At 36.3% G+C, this 23,060-nt stretch overlaps 1 protein-coding gene across 7 annotated transcripts in view; it reads left to right on the top strand.

The window, feature by feature from the left end:
• The window catches only part of RANBP17 (RAN binding protein 17), a 159,250-nt gene that overhangs the window by 28,368 nt on the left and 107,822 nt on the right, over nucleotides 1-23,060 (top strand). The window lies entirely within an intron of this gene.

The following is a 23,060-nucleotide window of genomic DNA, read 5'->3' as shown; positions in this document are numbered from 1 at the left end:
CATGCAAATTGAAATAGAAAAGCCTGTGCAGCAATGGACCTGCCAATATATCCTACATTTATAAACTGTGGAGCTTAGCTGGCGGTTGATTGGACAGGTGGATAGGTAGGTAACTTACTGGTGTGATGTTCATCTGAGCAAGCTTCCTTATCATGTATGCTCTTGAGTTTCAGCATGCAAGGAGTTAATATTTTAACAGCTATGTTCATTAAACAATTTTAGGTTACTTTGCATTTCAATTTTTTATTTCAAACATTTAGCTGGGTTCTGCTATATTGTGTTATATTTCACAGCTGGGTACACAAGATTTATTCTTTTAATAGTTCTGTTCTTTTGACAGTTACTCATTTATGTGGTTTCCACTGTATTTCTCTCATTACTTGGCTTTTCTGCATTTTAAATAGGGAAGAGGAAAAAGTAAGATGCATTTTTGAAGAAGCAGCAGTTAATTCACCTTAACTGTAGGGGACAGTCATAATATAGATGTTATAAAGAGAATGTCAGTAAGATGAGATCAATTGATCTTGAGAAAAACCGAGAGAATTGGGTTGGAGCCCCAAGCAAATCTTTAGCAAGAATTGTGACAGTGACTGAGATCTGTTTTTACTTCTGTATTACAGTCCCAATCTCAAGAATTCTTTTATTCCTTCAGGTTTGAACTGTACTTTAACTTTATTGAATGGTTTCTCACTTAAAATTAAAAATAAAGTTTTGCACTATACTGAATTACTTTTTCATAAAAGCAGTGTGTTCCTTTCAATTGTCAGAGCTGATTTGTTGTTTTTAAACATGGTGCAGTGTTGTAATGCTAAGTAACAGAAGGTACAGAGTGCAAATGTACGCATGCTCCTGGTATTTTCACTAGGAAAACTCCTACTGATGGCAATTCAGAGGCAAAGTAGTTGTTATTCTCATCTCTAATTCCCAGATGATTTTGTCATTCTGTCCAGTTTTGATCGGTTTTGAGGGTTTTGATTTAATCTTTTTGTAGTCTGACTGCCTGGGATGCTAACTGTGTGGAGAAGTCAAGTCAATGTATAGCATGCTATAACAGATTGTTAGAGGAGATTGAATACCTAGGCATCACATCCTTCATTAGGCAAGGCTGGAAGAAGAATTGGAGTGTGGGTGAAGCATTGCACACCTGGAGCTCCCTTCTCAAGAGGAAAAACAAAAAAGCAATACTTGATTGTTTGCCAGACACACCAGAGTTCTGTACATACGAATTTACGTGTTTTGAATGACCGTAAGACTACCTCTGTGGCTGCATTGTGTGTGGAAGGTTAAATGCTGAGTAATTATTAAGTTAAATGCTGAGAAAATAATTGAGTAAAATGCTAACTAATGTTTCCATTTGATTTACTGACGAGCACTTAGATCAGAAAGAATTAACTCTTAACTGACATGGGGGAAAACAAGGTTGAATTTAAGAAAACATTTTTTGGTGGTAGTTCTGTTGGTTTTTTCCCCATTCCATAAGTGGACATGAATCAAACTGGCAATGTATTATGTTCTGTTTTCTGCCTTTGGTTATGATTTACGTCTTGCATGTGACCGGCCTGGGAAAGTGAAAAATTCGCAAAGATGCATAATAGTTCAAGGGGTGTTTCTAAATAGATCTAGTCTAGCAACTCTGCTTAGTTCATACAAATGCATTTTCAAAATGTGTTTTTTTGCAGTTTGATTACAGTATCTACCAGCATAATTTATTTTGCAGTCAAATTACACTTTCTTTTTTTTGTTTTGCTCTAGTAGGTCTGATAAAACAGCTTCTCATTTGCATTCATAGAATCCTGTGGTTCACATCGCATGATTTTTAACTGATCATACAACAAAAACTGTGTAAATGTTGTGGGGTTTTTGTTTAATTTTTAGTAAAACAAAAAGAGATGTTTGTCTATATTTTATGGCTAAGAAAGCAACAGAAGGCAGCACTTGTATGATGATTCTTCTGGTTTTATCCTGCTGTAACAGCAAGTGTAGCAGCAGATGGCATTCTACCCTCACAGTTGTAAATCCTCTGATACTCTGTCTTGCTGGCAGGTATCTACAAATATGCAATAAAAAGGCTCGCACTTGGAAGCAGAAAAATTAGACGTATATCAAATGACTAAGTTAATACACATTTATATAAATATTCAGGATTGCTTGAATGGCTTTATTTACAGAATGGGTAATGGAAATTTTGCTTGCTTCAGCCATGTTGAAATAATTTTTAGAAGTATTTCTCTGTTTGATCGTATGCTTGCATACAGAAAAGCACACAATGGTTACAGAAGGTTGAATGAAATTGTAGAACAAGTCATATGAATATATTAATTTTGTTCATTAATTAACTCATTTTTAAATGTGTGCATATTATAAAAGCAAACTCATTATAGAAGGAAAATGGCTAGGTAAATAAATGCTTTCTTACTAAACAGTCCACTGGGGCTTGCCGTCTATGGAAGAATAGAAAAACCTTGGAGATATCTTCTGTGATATTGTAATATCCTTTAGGTACCATTATATTTCCAATACAAAAATAATACATCAAGATACCATCTTTTGAATTAGATAGAGCAGTGAATGAATATATATCTTATATTTATGTTAAATACGAGACAGGATTGTTTGGTACTGTATAGCACTATTGATATTTGTCTGTCTACCAATATATATTTTGTTTTAATGCTGATGTAGAATGATCTTTTTGTGGCATATTGCTGATTTAGATGTTGGCAGGGTAGTAGAAAATAAGTTGGCTGGAAAAGCACTTTGTTGTGCTGTATTGAAATTGTAGTTTTAATCTTCTAGTAGTTACCTACAAAACAATGGCAGCTCTGTCATGAGCGTGCCACTGTAAGCCACTAGGATAAGTCGTGTAATACTGCACTGAAATCTGCCTCCTGACATCCAACACATTACTAATTAAAGAAAACATGATTTTGAGCGACTCTTCTTTTGTGATATGATTAACACATGAACAACTGTACAATTATTTATTTACATTTGCAAGTGACACTAGACTGGGAAGAAATATAATCACAAAGGACGGGATTGGGATTCAGAAGGATCTTTGGAAGCTGCAGAAATAGCCTGAAAGTTGAAAACACTGATCAAACGCCACACTTCGGAATGAAAATTTAGGCTTACGACTAGCAATGGCAAATCTCTGACCGGGCATCATTATTTCATAGAATGCTGTGGAGATGAGTGTTTTACAGGCAGGGTTACTCAGCAGTATGTGTTGCTTTTGCACAGAAGAAAATATCTCGTTGTGGATGTAGTAGTAGGAGTGTTATGTCAGGAGCTGGAGGTTCTTAACTCAGTTCTGTTTGATTCTGCTGGGGCTTCACCTGCAATGTGTCCAGTTGTGGGCACCATGCCTTTGATAAAAATGTAGACAAATGGGAGAGTATGACAACACAAATAAGTTATATAAATATATCTTCTTATCTGTATAGAACCAGCTGCCTTGGTTTCCTTTAGCAAAGAATTTTGGGGTAGGACACAAATCAAGGATATGAAGGGTTATTTTCTAAATCCTAGTGAATCCTAGTGGATAGATGCTTACAGTGTCCTCTAAGGGAAAGGTGATGTAGTAGGCTTAATTTTTAGCAAGGAAGACTTCAGGAAAGCTTTTTAATTATATCAATAGCAGGGTGTTGATGAAAGCTACCCAAAATGATTTGGGGACTTTTGATTTAGTCTAGGTGTACTTAATTCATTCTTCCATGAAGAACAGAATAAATGAGAAGTCCTGCTTTGGTCTAATCTCATGTTCTGTGATAAGACTATTATAAATGGCCATGGTAGTGTGCTGTGGCTTAGCTAATAAAGCATGCTTAGGGGGAAAATGAGTCCTCCCGTGTATTGTGCATTATGTTGATCAACCACTGATACACATTTTTTTTCTATCATGTCAGGTTTTTATTTTAGCCCAGTATGTTCCCAGTAATTCATTATAGTCTATTTGAATGGAGAAATAATATGAGTAATAAGGGTGACAGGTATTACAGTACCTTTGAACATGGAGAACCTGCCTCCTTTTCCACCAAGAGAGACAAGCACTGGGAGGGGTCCATAACCTTCCCTAGAGTGGTTGAAACTGCATCTATTGGGAACCCCCTCCTGGGGAGAGGCTGCAGCGGCGGTTCATGGCACCGGGGGTCACGTTTGGTGCTCTGACCAACTGGTAGTGTGCCATTGCCAAGAGCAGATCCAAGTGTAACTTGATGGATAAGCTTTGCTGGTTAATATTTCACAGGAAATTCACCTTATTGAAGATAATTACTAAAATTTCTTAACTTGAAGTTTAGTTTAATGCTAAGGGGTCTGCATAATCTGGAGTCCTGGGTCTAGGAGTCATGACTTCTAGCAGCGCGTCTTTCAGCTTTTTGTATCTGTGCAGCTTATAATAACGTTATTCCAAAGATTGTTCTGGTTGAAGAACTCTTTCAAGGTACAATTAAGAGTTGCTCTTACAGTGTGCTCTTGAAAAATATATACAGAAATAACGTTCTTACTGCTAGTTCCTTTGCATCTTCAGGTTTGGTGTGAATGCTTTCAGATGGTAAAAAATAAAATGTTTAGATTATTATAGTGATTCTACATAACAAATTTGTTTATTATTTGTATAATAAATATTACATAGGCTTTAGAATTAGGGTGTAGAACTGCAGATCATCTCACACTGTTTTTTTTCTTTACATTCTAACAGACTAAGAATTTTATCTTCCTTAATTTTGCACTTGTCATGTGTGCTTTCTACAGCATGTGGCGCTATTTAACTAGATTTATCCCTTTAGTTTACTGTTGCCATTCCTGAAATGTAGAGGTCAAAACTGGAACGTGTGAAAATAACGTTAGTACTAGCAAATGTTTTAGACTGAGCTGTGCTCTTCAGCAGAGCCCGATTACAGATGATTGCTGGAGTTCTGTTTTCAGCTTTTATAAGCAAAGCAGTTTGTTGAAAATCTCACCCATGATACTAATCAGAATAGTTAAGCTTGCAAGTTTGGGGTTTGTTTTGTATGTGAAAAATAACTTACTGGTATTTCTTTAAATAGTTTAAAACTTAAATTTAAATGTATTCAGGTAACATTTTTGCTCCACCACAAAGCAATTATTTTTTTGTTGTTGTTCTGCTCATTCTAATCAAACAGTAGCCCTACTGTGTTTTGAGTATTCTGGAGGTAATTTTAACCTACCAGTTGGCAGTAGTTTGAGGGCTGCCTGTAGAAGTGAAGATCACTGGGTGTTCCAGCAAGCCATGCTTTTGCTTTGCTCCAGCCTTAAATAAAAGTGAAAGGGACCCAAGGCAGAAAAGTAGGAGTTATAGTTCTGACTCTGCTACTTCCGGGAAACAACCCCATGTACAGATGAAGAGAGGTGGATGTCGTCATCTTCAGGTGCATCAGATGAGCAATCTGTGGAAACAGGTCTGTTTTTTACACTAGGGCAGGTAAGAGTAAACAAGGACAGGAAAGTGGATTAATGTTTCATAAGGAACCTTTACAAATACAAGCTGAAGCATGATTTTAAAGTAGAATGGGGGATGCAAATAGAATTTGTTGCGCTATCCTGTACTTTTTTTTTTTTTTTGCTTATGTGGTTAGTATAAATATGTTACTGGATTAATATTTAGGATCACATCTGGATGTGTTTTTAAAGCTTTTAAATTATAGACTTGACATGTGAGGTAAATCTGCATTATGATTAAAAAAAATATCTGGAGGGTTTAGAATTTAGGCTACAGTGTGTTTAGAGGAGAGGAAAAATATCATTTCCTTGCTATGTTATTTGCAGTAGCTAAAAGCAAAAAACACATGTAACCACATATCATCTAAGCTCTGAACAGGGGTTTGTCTTCTAATGTGTAACATGTATTCTGTTGACTTATGTTAGTTTGCTATTTCTTCAGTATATGTATATTTGATTACATTGCCTGCAGCCACAGAAGCATGACCTAGCCAAAAAAAGAAAAAAGAAAAAAAAAGAAAAAGCCACCAAACAACAAGAAAAAAAATAAACCAAAACCAAAAAAAATCATCGCTAGAAGCCTTTGACTACTTTCACCCTGCACATGCTAAGACTCAGAGATCTGCAGGAGTCCCACTGATTTTAGTGGGGACCTTTGCAAGTGAAGGTGTTGGATCGTGGTGCATCTCATAAAAGATTCTGGGTCCTAGTGTCTTCATGATTAATGATATCTTAACACTTATGAATGATTATCCTCTTCTGAGCTGTAAAATATATATACTGTTTTATTTCATTACAATGAGGTGAAGATCACAACACTGACAGGTGGTGGAAATTAGCAGGCAGTTTTGAAATTGTTCTGTGCACTAGAAATTAGATCTCATTTTAATTCAGCTTTTCCAAACTAGTAAATGAGGTTAATGCCATACATATTCAGCTGATATGGATGAAGAAATTGATATAAAGTAGATCAACATAGCTACAGGGCTACTTTAATTTATAGGTAAAGAGGCAGTGATAAATGAAAGTAATGTAGTAGTGGTCACTAAACTCCTCAGCCATCAGGGATTCAATAGTGTTAGCTGCTCATTAAAGGCGTTGTTGGGGTACATCAAATAGGAATTTGAAAAGAAATAGCCAACTAACCCTTAATTATCAAAATATAGAAAATACTAATTATGCCTTAATTAGCTTTTCTTTTAATGTACTGAAATTGTTACTTTTTGTGTAGCACAAATGGATAGTTATATCAACAATAAATAGGTTGTTTTAATAACTTTCTTTTACCTCTGGGAAAACCACACTCCAATTTTTAATATGCAATAATGCTTCTCTCTAGCCTGTAGGAGATGAAAATTATTAAGTAGCTTTATTTTTTGAAGATTTTACAGCAGCTTTGGGAAGAATTATTTCACCATGCATCAATTATTTTTAATTGAACTGAATATTTTTCAGATTGCATGAAATGCCTCTCATTTAAGTTTAACATTTAGAGTTTGTTAAGGAAGCATTGTAGTGAGAATTGGGTACAACTTATTTCCGTGGCATATTTTAAGAAGAATACAGAATGGTTGTTTCAGAAGAAAAGTATTGTCACTAATGTTTTTCATGACATTGGGCCAAACCTCATGTTCTTGTTCCATAGCTACCCTGCTGTTTGTGGGGCAGCGTGATCCTCTTCCTCTAGTGTTGGATCCAATCTCCTTGCAGGTCCTACAGGAAAGCAAAGTGGGAATTGGCTTCAGTGGAGATTGGATCTATCTGGTACTGATGAAAAACTTTAACATCTGCTGCAAATTCCTTTTTCTTTTGAGGCAGCATGTAGCCGTAAAGCTATATGTACAACAGGAACGTCACAAGTAGGACTTGGTTGGTTTTATCAGACACAATGGGGATGGTGGGTATTTTTTTTTATTATTTTTTTTCAGATAAATGATGTGAAGGAAATGCTACATGGTGCTGGTCATAAAAGCCTCCAAATTCAGGTAGCACTCCTTGCAGAATGAAATAGAACATAACTGCTGCTACAGGAACCAAACTAGATGGCATGGTGGTGGGTGATCAGAATATTGCAGGATTTTTCAAAATCGGTAGAACGGGTACAAACATCCCACCTAAGAAATTTTGTTACTGACTTTTTTTGTAAACGTTTTCTTCTAAACAATGTTAACTTTAAAGTTGACCAACTAAAATATTAGGTTTCTGCATAGACCGCGTCCTTCCATGAGTGGAAAGAACTTTCAACCAATATTCCTGGACTAATATTTCAACTTACTTAATTGCCCAAAGATGGGACAAGCTAAGTAAATTGGGTCATTGCTTATAAAAATACACAGTTATTTTGGGTTGTGTCTTGCACTGACAACCTTCTTGCTTCATGTGAAAAATAATTGGATTTCCATTGAAGAAATCTAATACTTTGAAAGATTGTTTAAATACTTATTGCCGAATTGTTTGCTCTTCTGTTTATTAAAATAAAAATAAGAAAAAGAAAAAAGGACTAAACCATAATCTGAGACATTTTAATTTATGTGACTAAGCAGCAGTTTTTATTTATAACTCCTTGGCAGACTTTAAGTCACAATATACTGTCCCTGTTGTTCAGGGACATTGAATTTCTTCATTGAATTTCTTTATAATTTGGAAATTCTGTTTAGGAAAAAATCAGGACATAAAGACAAACATTAAGAACTTTGCAGAGTCATAAACTCTGAGTTTCCTCATCAGGTTAAGTAGTAAAGTATTCTTTATTTACATATCTTCAGTTGTGTCATTTTCTTTTTACTTGGTTGTTTTATGCAGGAGTCAATATGTTTTTCTTCTTGGACTACACTACACTTTCTCCTCGATGTTTGCTTGTTATCTTAATGTTTTGTTGTCTATTTTCCCAAATTAATATATATATATATATACTCCTAGTCTTCCTCCTCCTTTTGTGAGGAATATTTGTGAGAATATTAATGTATTTAAATTCTTAACATTTTTTTTTTTAACTGCTGTGTACTTGCTGTTTGGTTACCTATGCCTTTATTTTACTAACTTGTTAGCTTTTAGCTCGTTGCTCATGACATCTTACAACCTGAATGAACCTTTAGGTAGTCATTAGTTAATCACATACTTGCAATTAAAGGGTTGGTTTCAGTAAAGTGCTATGCTTTTTTATTTTATAATTTTGTAACACAAATCAGGCAATCTTAAAAATAAATAATTAGCACAGTTGAGTTCTGCAGTTGGCTGTAACTGAGCTTTATTTTGTAGCTGCTAATAAAGGCACATTATCATGTTCAGGCATCGCAATTATCATTGAAATGTGTATGTCCATTAACTGCAACATTAGGCTGAGGATATAATTACTGTCTAGAGCCAATATCTTTGTGAAGTTACATCTATGATGCTATTAAGCTATAAGCAATATTTGTAAACTAATATTTAAACGATTCAGAATTGATACCATCACTTGAGGACTTAAAAACTAATCCTCATTCCACTACAAATTATGGACTTCTTATGTATTTGGCAAATACATTATTGGGTTGTTTGGATGCAATTATAACTTATGATTTGAGAGAGACTGCTACTTTTTAAATAGCAAGTGCCCAGACTAAATTAAATGGGTGGCAGGAGAAGGGAGAAGTTGTGATAACAGCAAAATGCTGATAAAACAATTGTACAGTATGTTGCAAAGAGTTGTAGGTATGTTTTTTGGTTTGGTTTTGTCTTCCTGTAGTAGTTACATTAGGCAATTGGGGGGAATGCAACACAAAAAAAGCGTGCTAAGTATGCATGGCAGTAGCTGACTATTCAGGAATTAATTTTTTGTTCTAACCCCCTGGCATGTGAGTGATAGCCCTAAGTTTGCTTACCTGTCTCATACATTGAAATTTAGGAAATGCAGGTGGAGGGATACAGGTTAAACAGAATCCATCTTACTGCATTTTTTTTTTAACTTATTTTGAGTACAAGTGTATTTTAAATATTTCTAGCACAGTGGAACTATTGCATTGTTTAGCAACTTTCACCTGATGTTGTCTAGTATAATTCCTTTTCCTATTTTAGAAAAGTACTTTCAAATTTTGCTTTCATGTACCTCTACTTTTTGGCTTACTTGGCTGTGTATTGTCTTTATGATTGGACTTAGTTGTAATGATACTGCCTGTTTTCTCACCACATCACTACTGTTTTTTGTTTGATAATTCAGTTCACCTCAGCCAGACTCTGAGCAACTTCTGACTGCTGGACCTTTTCACTTGTGCTGTATATCCCATACCAGTGTAGCAAGAAGGAATAAGCAGGAGACAGGGCATCTGAAACAGGCTATCTCGTGACTTATTCATCTAAAATCTATTGAGCTTGTAGCTGTAAGTTGACCTCTTACCCTCATTATTTAAGTAGCTTAATGAATTAATTTCACAGACCTTGCAGTAAGTAAATTAGCCATCAGAGTTCAGATCGGAGTGAATAATTCTTTAATATTAGGCTACTGGAATTTTTATGACTCAAGTTAAACTTAATTATGAAATTGCATATTTCTTTAATTCAGAGAGGAGGAAATCTGCAAAATACCATGATAAGTATATCTGTCAAAAAAAAAAAAAGGCAAAATCCTAGGAGGTTTGATTGCTCTTGTTGATACTGGTGAATAATACCTAATTCTGGTTAGGTACTGTGTTCGTAGTCTGCACTGGTCAGCAATGCTAAAAGGGTTTTTTCTGTTTGTGTTTTAGTTGATCAGCTGGTTAGCATCTCCTTAAAATTGCTTAAGAACTTAATGTAGTTATTAGTGATTTCAGTATATTACTGAAACCATCTCCTAGAATTGTGTTGTCCTTTTAGGTTTATATGGGGGGTAGCAGTGTTCTTAAATTGGAATTGTTCTAGAGTACTAACTTTAGTTCATTATCAAGATTTCTTTCTGAAGGTAATATTTTACCCAAGTAACAATCTTTCCAAGTCGGTTTATGCACTGATATTTTCCGCGCTTTCATGTGAAGCAAATGGGATAATTAAGTGGATAAAGTACAAGATTCTGTTCTTTGTGACCTCAAGGTCAATTGTTTTTGACCTTATGAAAAAAAAAAAAACACCACAGTTGTTTCTGACCTGTGTTAAGTGTTGTATGTGAACTGTCAGTCTCAGGTTATTTTCTGCTTGTTTTGTGAGGCACAAGTTCTAGTACAATCCAGAATTGCAAAAAACATTCTGTTTCTCCTTTTACCTTCTCCGCTCATATCACCGCATTTTTTTTTTCCCTTAAACAAGATTAGATGGCTTGCATGCCTATTATGATGGTTTATTCATATATTTTCCTCATGCTTTTTAGACTTAATAGCAAGTGTTTGTATTGAAAGATGAATGCTGATCCTTTAAAAATGAAGAAGGGAAACAAGCATTGCAGAGCAGCATGTACAGACAACTGTCTCTTTTTATCAAGCTGTTGTCACCTAACTATCCAGCCTAGCCAGGAATACATCACTTGCACTCCAGAAGAGATAAAGGCAATGGAGCTGAATTGTGAAGAACTATTTCCTGCAGAGCAGCAGCAGTCAAACCCAGGATATAGTATAAGAAACCTTTTGGGGTTTGAGATATGAATGAGGCTTCAGCTGCTTCCTCTATCTTGCACTTCCTTTCATCTGGAAACTTTCCAGGATGATGAAGTCATCAGATTTCTGAATCAGGATTTTAATTTGGAATACACTTGGCTTTACATGCCATATGCAAATATAAAAGTAGAGATGGCTTGATACGCTGGCTGAGTTTAGCATAGTAAGGAAAATATCCCTATCAATGTAAAAAGTTACAAGTGAGTTGGTGAAGGATTTCCTCTGAGTCACCTGTGGTTTTCTTCCTATGTCCTCCGTTTAGCGTCTGTATGAAAATAACTTTACCAAGAAAGATTTGCTCAGAAACCTCTGCCGAAAGTGTATTTTGATCATTCAAGGAAAGGGTTTCCAGCATGCACTCCTGTTCTTACCGGTATGTCAATTCATGGCTCATCTTAGCATTTTGATAGTGCCTGCACAGTCCTTCCAGTGCTTTCATAATTATAGGTATTCTCTAGTGAGTTAAGATGTTCCAGGCAAAACTGGATTCAATCTTAAGTTGCTACCAAATATTAATAAATAAATGAGGTAGGTATTCCTTGATGATGTATCTTCTGTTGGTGTTAGGGGGTTTTATCTTGCTCCTGCCATAATCTGTTAATGGAAATATTTCCATTAAGTCCAGTATTTTTCCTTGTTAATTACCTAGGTTATTTATACTGTTACTAAGATCAAATAATGGAATGTTTCATTTCAGTCGGTTGCTTTGGTGAGTTTCTTCTCATTTACTACCCCAAGCTTTACTTTCTGTGCTAGGCCTAGGGAGTTCAGAAACTGAATTTCTTCTGTTTCTGTCATTAAAAGTAATCAATGAAATAATGGGGAAACGAAAAGCAACAGATCAGTGTGGAGAAGCTGTGTGAGTGACTTTTATGGGCACCTGAATTTTGACTGGGTATTTTAAACCTATCTTTCTCATCTGTTTTAGGCATGTTCTTTCTTCAGTGCTCATTGGAAATAAGTGTAGAGCTTCCACAGCACAGTCATTCACAAAAAAAAAAAAGTTGTTGTGGGCTTCTTAGCAGCCTTAACTGTCATAAAAGTGGGGATGAAAGGGGATTCATTCTTAACTAAGATTTTTTTTTTCCTTATGATAATTTTGAGTGTAGAAAATGTGTAGAATGATTATTGATTACAATTGAACTATTTATTTTTTGGGTGATCCTTACCTGTGTACTCAAATGATCTTTTCTTCTGCAAATGTATTTTCTTACAACTACACAGGAAGAATTGCAGAATGGTTTGGTTTTGAAGGGACCTTAGAGATCATCTCATTTCAACCCTCTGCCATGGGCCGGGACCCCTCCAGTTAAATTAGGTTGCTCAAAGCCCCATCCAACCTGGCCTTGAATACTTCCAGGGATGGGGCATCCACAGCTTTTCTGGGCAGCCTGTTTCAGTGCCTCGCCACCCTCATAGTGAAGGATTTCTTCGTAATATCTAAATCTACTCTCTTTTAATTTTAAACCACTACCCCTTGTCCCTTCACTAAACTCCCTGATATGGAGTCCCTCCCCAGCTTTCCTGTAGGCCCCCTTTAGGTACTGAAAGGTTGCTATAAGGTCTCTGGAGCCTTGTCTTTTCCAGGCTGAATGAATCAGAGAATCATAAAATGGTTTGGGTTGGAAGGGACCATAATGATCATCTAATTCTTCCCCCCTGCCATGGGTAGGGACACCTTCTGCTAGACCAGCTTGCTCAAAGCCCTATCCAGCCTGACCTTATACATTTCCAGTCCATGACCTCAGCTCTCTCAGCCTGTCTTCATAGGAGATGTGCTGCAGCCCTCTTGATGATCTTCATGACATTATTTTAGCATTTTATCAATCGTGAGAAGTTTGGTCAACTTTCTGAGTTACTGCTTAAGGTCTTGTTTTCTATTCAGTGAGACCCATTGAGTTCAGAAGCTGAGGCAGCAAGGGTTTTCTGAAGTTTTAATGTTAGGGCTCTAGGTATGGAGGTTTGAGAGATTGACTGCATGTCCTTGAAAATTTGGAGTAAGAACTAAAGGCAAAAGGTTACTTAACTTAGAGACTGTGAAAGCCCAAGACAATTAAATGGAGTTGATATGAGTGTAGCAGCATTCTGAAATTTTATTCAGAAGTGAGTTGGTGAAGGTGGGCAGGCTGACGGGGTGATGAAATCTGATTTTTTTTTTTTTTCAGCTTTCCACTAAATGTATGGATCGTGTGCACCCCAGTGTATTGTAGGAAAAATGGTATTCTCAGATATACCAAATGTCTTTGTGGTCTTTACGTTTCCAAGTTTGAGTGGGAAAATAGTGCTTAAAAATAATAAATATGGAGACATTTTCCTTTGATGTGATTGGATTTGGTGGTCACAATCCAAAGAGTGTACAAGACATGGTACCAGAGGCTACCTAATAGTATTAGGTGTATATGATTATTTTTTTCTCCAGTAAAAAGAAAAATGAACCCATTACTACTTTATTTCCTTCTTTGTGTTGCATAGAAGACTGGCGTCTGGGAAGTCTTGTGGCAAACCAGCCTACCCGGGGTCATTCTCTGCCCTAGGGAGGGTTTGGTTTGCCACTTGCAGATCTAGAGAATCTGTATGAGATAAAGGTCTGGGTGACAAGTCAGTGTCTCTAAGTGTGCTTTCCATCCAAGCAAAGTAAGCCAGTGAGTTTGTTTTTTTGTAACCAATAAGAGATGAGCAATTTCAGTTTAGGTGGCTGTAGTAGTGTTGGTAGACAAACCTTTTTGAAGAAGCAAGCTTCTTTAAACTTTTCAAGGCATCGATATAAGCTTATTTTTGCAAGTCCACAGTGCTCAGGTTGGAAATCATTTCACACGCATCTTACTGACTGTTTTGAATACTGTTACAATATGAACATGTTGAACTTTAGGAATTCCCGTGGTATAATGTCGTTCTTAAATAGTCTTTTGTTCTTCCTTCAAACAAAATATTGAATTCTGTAACTTTGACTAATGAGGCTCTTCTGAAAGTGTTTTTAACATGCTATGAAATAAATGATTTCAGCTGAGATCAGGACTGAGAATCCCAGCTGCTTTTTCTGGTTGTGTGGTTCCTGATCTTAGATATACAGTGCAGTAGATAATTTTCCAAGCAGGATATATGACAATTTCTGATTTTCTTTCAGAAAGCAAGTTCACCAATAAGTTTCCATGAACTGAAGATTCTGACACTTGCAGTAGCTGCAGTGCACATACACGATTCTTTTTTCACATATGCTACTGCCCATGTTCAGCTACATATCCAGCTGAGGCTCTTCAGAAACTAGGGTCATTCCAAATCTACTGTGAGTGAGAATAAGATGCACTGTTTCCTATTGCTATTATAAAATTGTTATCTTCTATTAGAGAGACATAAATTCTAGAAGTGCAGTTTCTAATGGTCTAATGTGGATCTGAGGAGATCGTATGTATCTATGTTATTCAGACTTCCACGTTTTCTTAAAAGTTGTTATAAAAAATGTCAAACTAATAACACGTTTAAATAAATACACACATCCTTTGAATTAGAACACTGCTTTAGCCTACAGTTATCTAAAATAAGTCATCACCTACCAACTCACTGAAGTCAATTAGTTGTTTGTAGGTCAAGGGGAGGGATTATGGAATTTTGACTAATCAGCAGGCACAGAGAAAATTCACTGGTAGTTCTGCTTCCTTCCACTTACCTGTTGCATAGATACAGGTATCTCTGTCTTTCCTTGCTGTAATAGTATATTATTTTCTATAGTTTTTTGGGAGATTCATTAACTCACCATCCTTCAAATTACAAAGAACTAATCACAGTAACACCTTCATACTACCAACTTGAATACATGTAGATTGTAAAATATATAGTGTTGTTTCCAGAGGCACGTAGGGCTGTCACGTAGAACTGAGCAATGATACGTAGGTGTGTTTCGTGAACCTTAAATAAAGGAGTGAGCATAGTTGCATTACTTTTAGCAGCTGATTATGAGGCAGTGTGACTTTGTTATAGTTTACCTTTTGCTTTCTTCATTGCCCAGTAAGGAAGTACATTGTGGGGATATCTACCTTCCATTCATCTCTGGAGGGCCAGGGGGAAGGAAAGCAGGTGGGTGGAGGCTGATCGCTCTGCGGTGTCTTCACCTCCAGGTTGGTGGCGTTGAGCTTCCTACGTCCTTTGATGCTACTTGGGTCCAAAACAAGTGAGAAAGTACTTAGAGGAAAACATGTTTCATTTTTAAGCATGCTTAACCTTAATAGTTATGACAAGTTTTTAAAAATCTGTGCATCTGAGATGGCATTAATAATTCATGTGTGTTTCATTAAAAAAAGAACAAACTGTCTGTAGGGTCATTAAATTCTTACTTGGCTAAGATCATCAAAGTTTAGATGACCTAATATGGTACATGGCTGGGGTCGTAATATGCTGCTTGAAAAAAAAATACCTTGTGATTTAGTTTTGATTCTGACAATACTCAAAAGGATTTGTTATGTCTTACAGACCTTTCTGCAAACTACTAATGGGATGAACACAATATATCACTTTTATAATAGTGAGCTATTAAAGGCAAACATAAAGCAGTCTGAAGCCCATAAGTGCTGCCAACAGCTCCTGCTTTAATGAATTCCCTTTTAGATGTCCATTAAATGCTCATGGCAAATGTACTCATAATGGAAATGGCAAATCTAAATGGGTAGATATGAATAATCCATGGAGTTTAAATTCTGTTTATGATCATCTTCACATTTAGTTTTCAAGACAACGCAGTTTAGTTTTCATTACAGTTTGGAATAAAGAGGACAGGGAGTAATTGATTGCTTCAAGCAGATTAAAATCAATGGGTTGCTTTTCAAAGAACCCGTTCAATGCAGTAATTTCAACTTTATACATTGATTTAGGAAACTCTACACAAAATGTTTTGTGCTGTGTGAACTTTTATGTGGAAAGACTAATACTAATTTTATTTCTATATATCTGTATATAGAAATATATAGAGGTTGTTATCAGTATGTGCATGAGTAAATAGTGATCTATATTAAGTCATTTTGATATTATTGCACTCATATAATGAATCAATGAGATTCCCGTCATCATTGTAATACTGTTTGTAACCTATTAGCACACAGAAATTACAGCCCATCATACATCATTACTGTGATTGAGGCTTTATTACCATATTCTCAAATTGCTTGCTTGCTATAAAACTAAATAGACACCAGACAACTATAGGTAGACGATAGACTGTGCATTATTGTACTGGAATAATGAAGGATTATTGTAGCATAATGGGGCACAACTTATGAGGAAAATAAACTTGGCAGCAAAGGAGAACTTGAGTGTTTTTAATGTTTGTTGTTAGTACTTTAAAGGTCAAATATATTTGTTATGATCAAGTTACTGTTTCCTTATTTCATGAATCATACCCTTTTCATATTTCAAATAGGCCTTATTTTATATTTAAGTATTTAAAACCTAGGAACTGCACTGCAACATTCACCTCCAGAGACAGATTGATGGCTTTCGAAGTACTGGGATGGCTGTGGAGGTGGTGAGGGTGATACAGCATCCATAGCAATGCGCAATTGTATTGTGTTGTGCTAAAAAGAAACTGAAGAAAAACTACTTCAGCTGATAAGAATTGATTGAGTTCTCCAAAGGCAAAATACACACCAGGAATTTTAGGAGCTGTAGAGAAAGATCTTAAAAGAGGAAAAAACAGAATTTGGACTTCGGGGAACTTAACAATCCCTTGTGAAAGAACTGGAGACTTTTACTTTACAACAGGAGGACTCTTGGGATGCTCTCAAGGTAACTTCTGTTGCCATGTTCTTGCTTTCTTCTCTCTGTTTGCTTACACACTCTTTTTCTCCTTAATTGCCTTCCTTTTTGCTTCTTTCACAATGAATTCCTTCTGTGTTAAATCTCTTCAGTGAATTTGAAATATCACTTGAGCTAATTCATTCATAAACCTAGAGCTTTTATTATGTAGAATTTAGAGTGTTCCGTAACTGAATGTGTTCCTACTAGGCCAGGTATGCACCATTCTGCTGAGAAGTAAAGGAAACGTTCAGAGGTTCTGTAGCCGTTCCAGGTTATTACAGTGATCAATTACTTGTGTTTCAGGAGGAGCTACAAGCCTTGGTTATGTTCAAGTACTAAGCTATTAGTGTCCATATATGTCAGCCCTATTTTAAGAGGGTATGTAGTAAATGGATGTTATCAACCATAGTGAAAATGGAATTATTGTTTCTGGAAGCTTGTATTCAAGTGGACAGTGAGAAACAACAGGTCCTCACGACAAACAGAAAGGAAAATAGGAATGTGACTGTGTACCCTTATGTCTGTCTGGAACAATTATTTTGTTTCAAGACTTGAATGATTGGCTACCAAGAGGTGGTAAATCTTCAAGGTTATCTTGCTGTAGCTTGGCTGGGATCCCAAGGATTCAGCTGTCTGCTCCTGACTCCTGTTTTTATTCTTGAGTAACAGTAATTGTGTTGATTCTAGTAAGTGTCACTAAAAATGGCCATCTAACCTATTTCTTTTGGAGGAATCATCTAAATACAGGGGTAAGATTAACTTCACTGGCCAGTACTAATACTTTCTGTCATCCAAGAGCTTTGTTATCATCTATCCGACTAGATAAATGCAACTGAATAAGTGGGGAGACAAAGAGAATAAAGCAAAGTTCACTTTTAAACACTCTACTGCTGCTATAATATCATAAACATATAAAGTGTGTGTGAGAATAAATACAAGTAATTATTTTGAATTTTCTTGGGTTGCATATTGTAAAATAGTCCAGCTTTTTAGTCAGACGGTTTAGTTATAAGTATTTACTTCTTTTTTTCCCATAGGTATTTTTTTTAACATAAAAAATACAGGTCTGAATAGCTGAGAGTATGTAAATGTTAATTCAGTTGTTCCCGTAGATGGTCAATCATTTCAAAGTGTACTCTAGCTTTGCCAACCCCTTAGTTGAGCAGGAAGGCAAAGTCAGATTAGTAAGTAGATAAATATCCTAGTCAAAAATACCTTAACTCTGAGCTTTCTCACCACACACAGCTGTTTGATTTCTCCTTTGTCAAGCATATTTCTGATTTTAACATTGTCAACCCAGCAGGTTTTCTAACCGTCAAGCTCAGATGGGTACATTTGAAGGTAAATGAGTTTTCTTAAGGCTTTCAGCTAAGCTTCTTAAAATAAAGTTACACATAACTGCCTGTATAAGCAAGTATTTTTAGATAAATAAAGATTCTTTTTCTTTTCAATTAAGGAATTTTGTTGTCCAAGAGGGAAAATACAAGTAGCCCTTTAACTTCTTGCCTTTCTACATGTATTGTTATCCTGCAAACAAATGCTACTTTCTCACTAGAAAGTTGTGCAACGGTATCTCTGCTGTTACAATCAAACATGAGTGTATGTGTTCTCACAACCTGTTCCCTGTCACATCCCTATTAAATGAGTATGAATGTAAAGGCAAAACACTCCTAGCTGTACTTTTATTTTTATCTTTTTTAATAACAAAGCTTTTCTTCATGTATTCTTTCAATTCCTGCTCTGTCCTTCCATGTCGTTAAAGTATTTCCAGTTTCGTCACCTCTCCTGAACAGGCAATCCAACTGAAGGCAGTTTTTGTTTGCCTGGTTTGTGGGAGGCAAAACCCTTGAAATGTAAGTGCATCTTCTTTACTAATTTAATATCTGCATGTCCTTTAAGCCACATGCTTGTTGTCAGCAGGAAGGGAATCTTTAGGACTTTCTTCTTAAACAAGTGTTGATATTCTTTACTAGAGCTGTGTGGAAAAAAAGAGGTTACCTTTGTACTCTATAGAAAGCTCAAATGATTCTTAATCTTCTTGTGCAATAACAACTGCTGATCTCATACAGAAAAAGATCTTGCTGTTTTCTAGGAGACTTCTACCCCATCAGCACTACAGTGAAAGAATCAGATTCAGCACTGTCCTAATGGTAGCATGGATGTGGTTCTGCACTCTTGAGATCTCTCTTCATGTGTGTGCTTATTTGTAACACATCTGGCGTGGGCATCCAGGTCTTGAACTTGTATTCCTTTGGTTTCTCTCTCAGGTGACAGGTACCAGCAAAGAATTTTTCTCCCCTGTCTTTAAAAAGGAATGTCTGGCAGTCTGAGACCTAAAGTTTGAAGTATCCTGCTGCTTTTCCTAAAAGCTCATGTCAGGGGTAGTTCGTCAATGCCAGTTTGGGAGTATTGTTTTTAATAGGTGTTTTAGGATGGAGATGGATGTGTTTTCACCTATCTGGCTTTGTGTGACAAGGTCAAAAAACAAGATAAATTTCCGTCCTCCTTATTTACTGCTGACTGATACTTAGGCCTTCCAGCCATGAGACGTTCAGCGCCAAGATTCTCTTTGTAGTCCCCATTTGTTACCATCAGATTTCAAAGATAGGTTCTGAAAGAAAAAGACGAAATAGTCTGTTATGGTGACAAGAAGTTATTCATCTTTCAGCAGTGTTGTAACATCCTTTTTACTAGCCTCCTCAGAAGGATCCAAATCTTCACACCCTTCTAAATTTGTGCAATATTCTATGCCGTCTTTCATCAATATTCAATTCTTCGCTCCTAGACCTTCTTAGAATATTATAGCAAAATGCATTATCTGTTTCTTTGCTTGGGAAGGTGGATCTTGCTTCTGAAAACTGAGTAGCTGAATTTTCGCATGGTCAAATGTTATAAGCACTTCTTGATGGCTAACAAGGAGTCAGGGAGAAGACTTCTTAGGGCTTGGTTATCTCAGTTGCAGAGATTGTTGAAAAGGGTAATAGCCAGTGTTCAAACTTCTCAGGAGCTATCAAAATGGAGCCATGTCCATTTATCCCAGTGCCTTCCTCCAGAGATAAAGCTACATTTATACCCACACTGAAAAGTTTATTCATTTCACATTTGCTGAGAGGTTATAAATAGGAATTTCTATGTTATTACCTGTTTTTTCTCAGTGTATGAATAGCCATCTGAATTACTATTCTTTAAAAAAAAATTGCTTACAAGTAAAAGGAATCTTCGAGATGCATAATCCATATACACTTATACTTCCTGTCTCTTCCCCTTCTAAGCTTGCTTATCTCTAGTGCTCAGTGAAGTGGTGCTGGATGTGGTTTGTATTAAATAGTCACATCAAGCATGCAGTAGTCAGAGCTTTAGTCTAATCTTTTATCTACTCCATATTTACCAAAAGGGGGGGGCACCACTATTTGTAAGTAATAGGCTGTATTTACAATTGCAATATGACATATAAGTGGACCTTACACTGCAGGGAGTTCTGGATACTGGTAAGATGCCTCATTTGACTAAAAAGCAGATTTTGTGCTTGAAATTCACATATGGTAGAAATAGGATCTGTTGGAAGGGGAATCGGTGTAGATGTCACAGCTCCAGGAATCACATTTAATGAAGTTTGACAGCACGGTTTCATGGTCCATTTAAGTTGATATAAAACCACTCTACGGCTGGAAAGGTAATTCTGCCCTTTTCCTGTCTTCCTTGTGTTGTCATTACAATTTGTATGGCCATGTAGTTAAGGTTTCTTTTATTTAGAATTGGTTTTTAGTCATGACAACGTAATTGGTAATGTCCAGGCAAGAAAGCAAGTGGAAGCTGCTGTAGATCTGCCCGTCTGGGAAGCAAGTCAGTTTGGAGGTCCATTGTGAAAAGCAGGCTGATTAATCATTGTTCATTACTATTTACTGATACCCTAGTATTATTCTAAGGCACATGTGCAGATGTCAGAAAGGAGTTCTTAAAATACAGTCAGTCACTTGTGGTTTTTTTTTTTAACTTCCTTTCCATTTTTACTGGTAAGTTCTCAATTAAAGCAACAGATCTTGAGAGGTTTTTTTTTTTTTTTTAACTTTTATTGAAGCAAAAGCCTAAAAGTAAATTAACTCTTGTTGAGCTCTGTAAGATGGTACAATTGCTGTGAGGTAATGTACTGCAACATACTTGACAATTGAAGTTTTCATAGAGTCAAAGAATACCCTGAGTTGGAAGGGACCCATGAGGATCATAAGTCCAACTCCTGGCTCCACACAGGACCACTCCAAAATCAGCCCCTGTGTCTGAGAGCATTGTCCAAATGCTTCTTGAATTCCAGCAGTCTGGGGCTGTGACCATGTCCCTGGGGAGCCTGTCCCAGTGCCCGACCACCTCTGGGTGCAGAACCTTTCCCTAACCCCCAGCCTGACCCTCCCCTGTCCCAGCTTCATGCCGTTCCCTCGGGTCGTGTCACTGTCCCCAGACCCCTGTCCCAGCTCCATGCCGTTCCCTCGGGTTGTGTCGCTGTCCCCAGAGAGCAGAGCTCAGCGCCTGTCCCTCCGCTCCCCCTCTTTTTAGATCATAAAGTAATGGTACCAGGCCCTGTTGGTGCGTGACAGCTTCTGGACTTCCTAGCAGATACCACTGAAAAAATAGAGTTTTTGAGAGGCAGCAAGTGACTTGATGTGAAATCAATTTTGTCATGGTTTTGGGAAATACATGATTTTTAACAAAGTCCATCTGAACATTCATTTGCTTCCATTTGGCATAAATTAAGACTGTCATCTCAGTTCTCGAAGAAGCAGATGCAATGTCTGTTAACCACAATGCATTACTGTATACCAGTTCAAATAGGAGGGGGTAGGGAGAGGGAGGAAATGATGGTTTTGTTGTTTATGGTCTGTAAAGTACTTGTATTTGATATATTTAATTCACATACGTACGATAAGAGCATTCCATGTTAAGAAAGGGTCACAACATACTAATAATACAGGATCTACGAACAAAAGCATATTTGAGTTTTACAACTAGAATGTGTTAGGCGTGGAAGACCTGAGGAAGAGATTTTGTCTGAGATGGTTATGAACACCCCTTTAATTCACTGTTAAGCATTTTTTACTGTTCATATTGCTGAAATGTGTGGTCTGTTATCCTTATGTGGACGTTTACCTCCCTGATGTTCAGGTGCAGTACTTCTCTTTTGCAGCTGTAAGCCTACTTACAGCCCCCTTCACTATAAAAGCAACTTCCTTGTCTCAAGCAAAAGAAGACTTTGAAGTAATGGCGATGTTCTAATATATTGATAGAAGTTTGCGTAATTCCATTATCTCTTTAATGCACATTAGTTTTGATGGAGCTTTTCCATTGTCCTCTGGTCCTTTCATCATGAATTGGTTAGCTCGGTTCTAAATGAGTCAGTATCTTATTTCTTCCGAGAGATGTCTGTCAAGAGGTTTGAATGGTCGGGGAGTAATCTTTGTTAGGTAATATTATTTTCTTGACTTTAAGACAGCCGTAATTACAAATACCTCACAAATTGTTTGTTGTTTTTTTTTATAGTCACGATCCCTAACATCAAATATCTTCATATTAAGTTTAGAGGATCTTATTTCTATTAACATTTAGGCAATTCTTTTTTATAGTTGCAGAGAGTATCCAACTTTTTTTGGTAATGCCATTTTTACAAAATAGTGCCTTTTGTCTTATAGTATGGTAAATAAAGCCTTGTATTTTTTATCTATCTTCATACTTATTTAGTAATCTTCTTCTGAATGTGTTTTCGTTCAGGCAGTTAGTGTACATCAAATACCTTGCATGCTTTTTTCTCAAATTCTGAGGTACATTTGTGTTTTTTTTTTTTTTAATAGTTTGAATTATTTTGGTTTAAAATATTTTTTAAAACATCCCATTTGTGAAATATCACTCAGGTTTTGACTATTTAGATTTAACACATTATTGCATTTAGTTTTGCCCATCAAAAATGGAGAACATTTAATATTTATTCATAACAAAAGTATTAGAGAAGCTGTCAATAAATTTTCTGTCATAATTGAATCATACGATATCTAAATTGTTGATAATATGATCTGCTTGTTAAACAAAAGTGTCTGGAGAAAATGATGGATTAATTGACTGATGGCTAAGGTTTCTCTCAAATATAATGGTTTACCCAGTTTGATTTGATTTGTGTAAAATAACTTTCTCTAATAAACAATTTGCTCAGAGGCAATAGAAGAAATG

Source organism: Anser cygnoides, chromosome 14 (genome assembly GCF_040182565.1).
Source record: "Anser cygnoides isolate HZ-2024a breed goose chromosome 14, Taihu_goose_T2T_genome, whole genome shotgun sequence".
Lineage (NCBI taxonomy): Eukaryota > Metazoa > Chordata > Aves > Anseriformes > Anatidae > Anser > Anser cygnoides.
The sequence above is the reverse complement of the archived record's forward strand: the minus strand, read 5'-3'. Positions and strand labels throughout refer to the sequence as shown.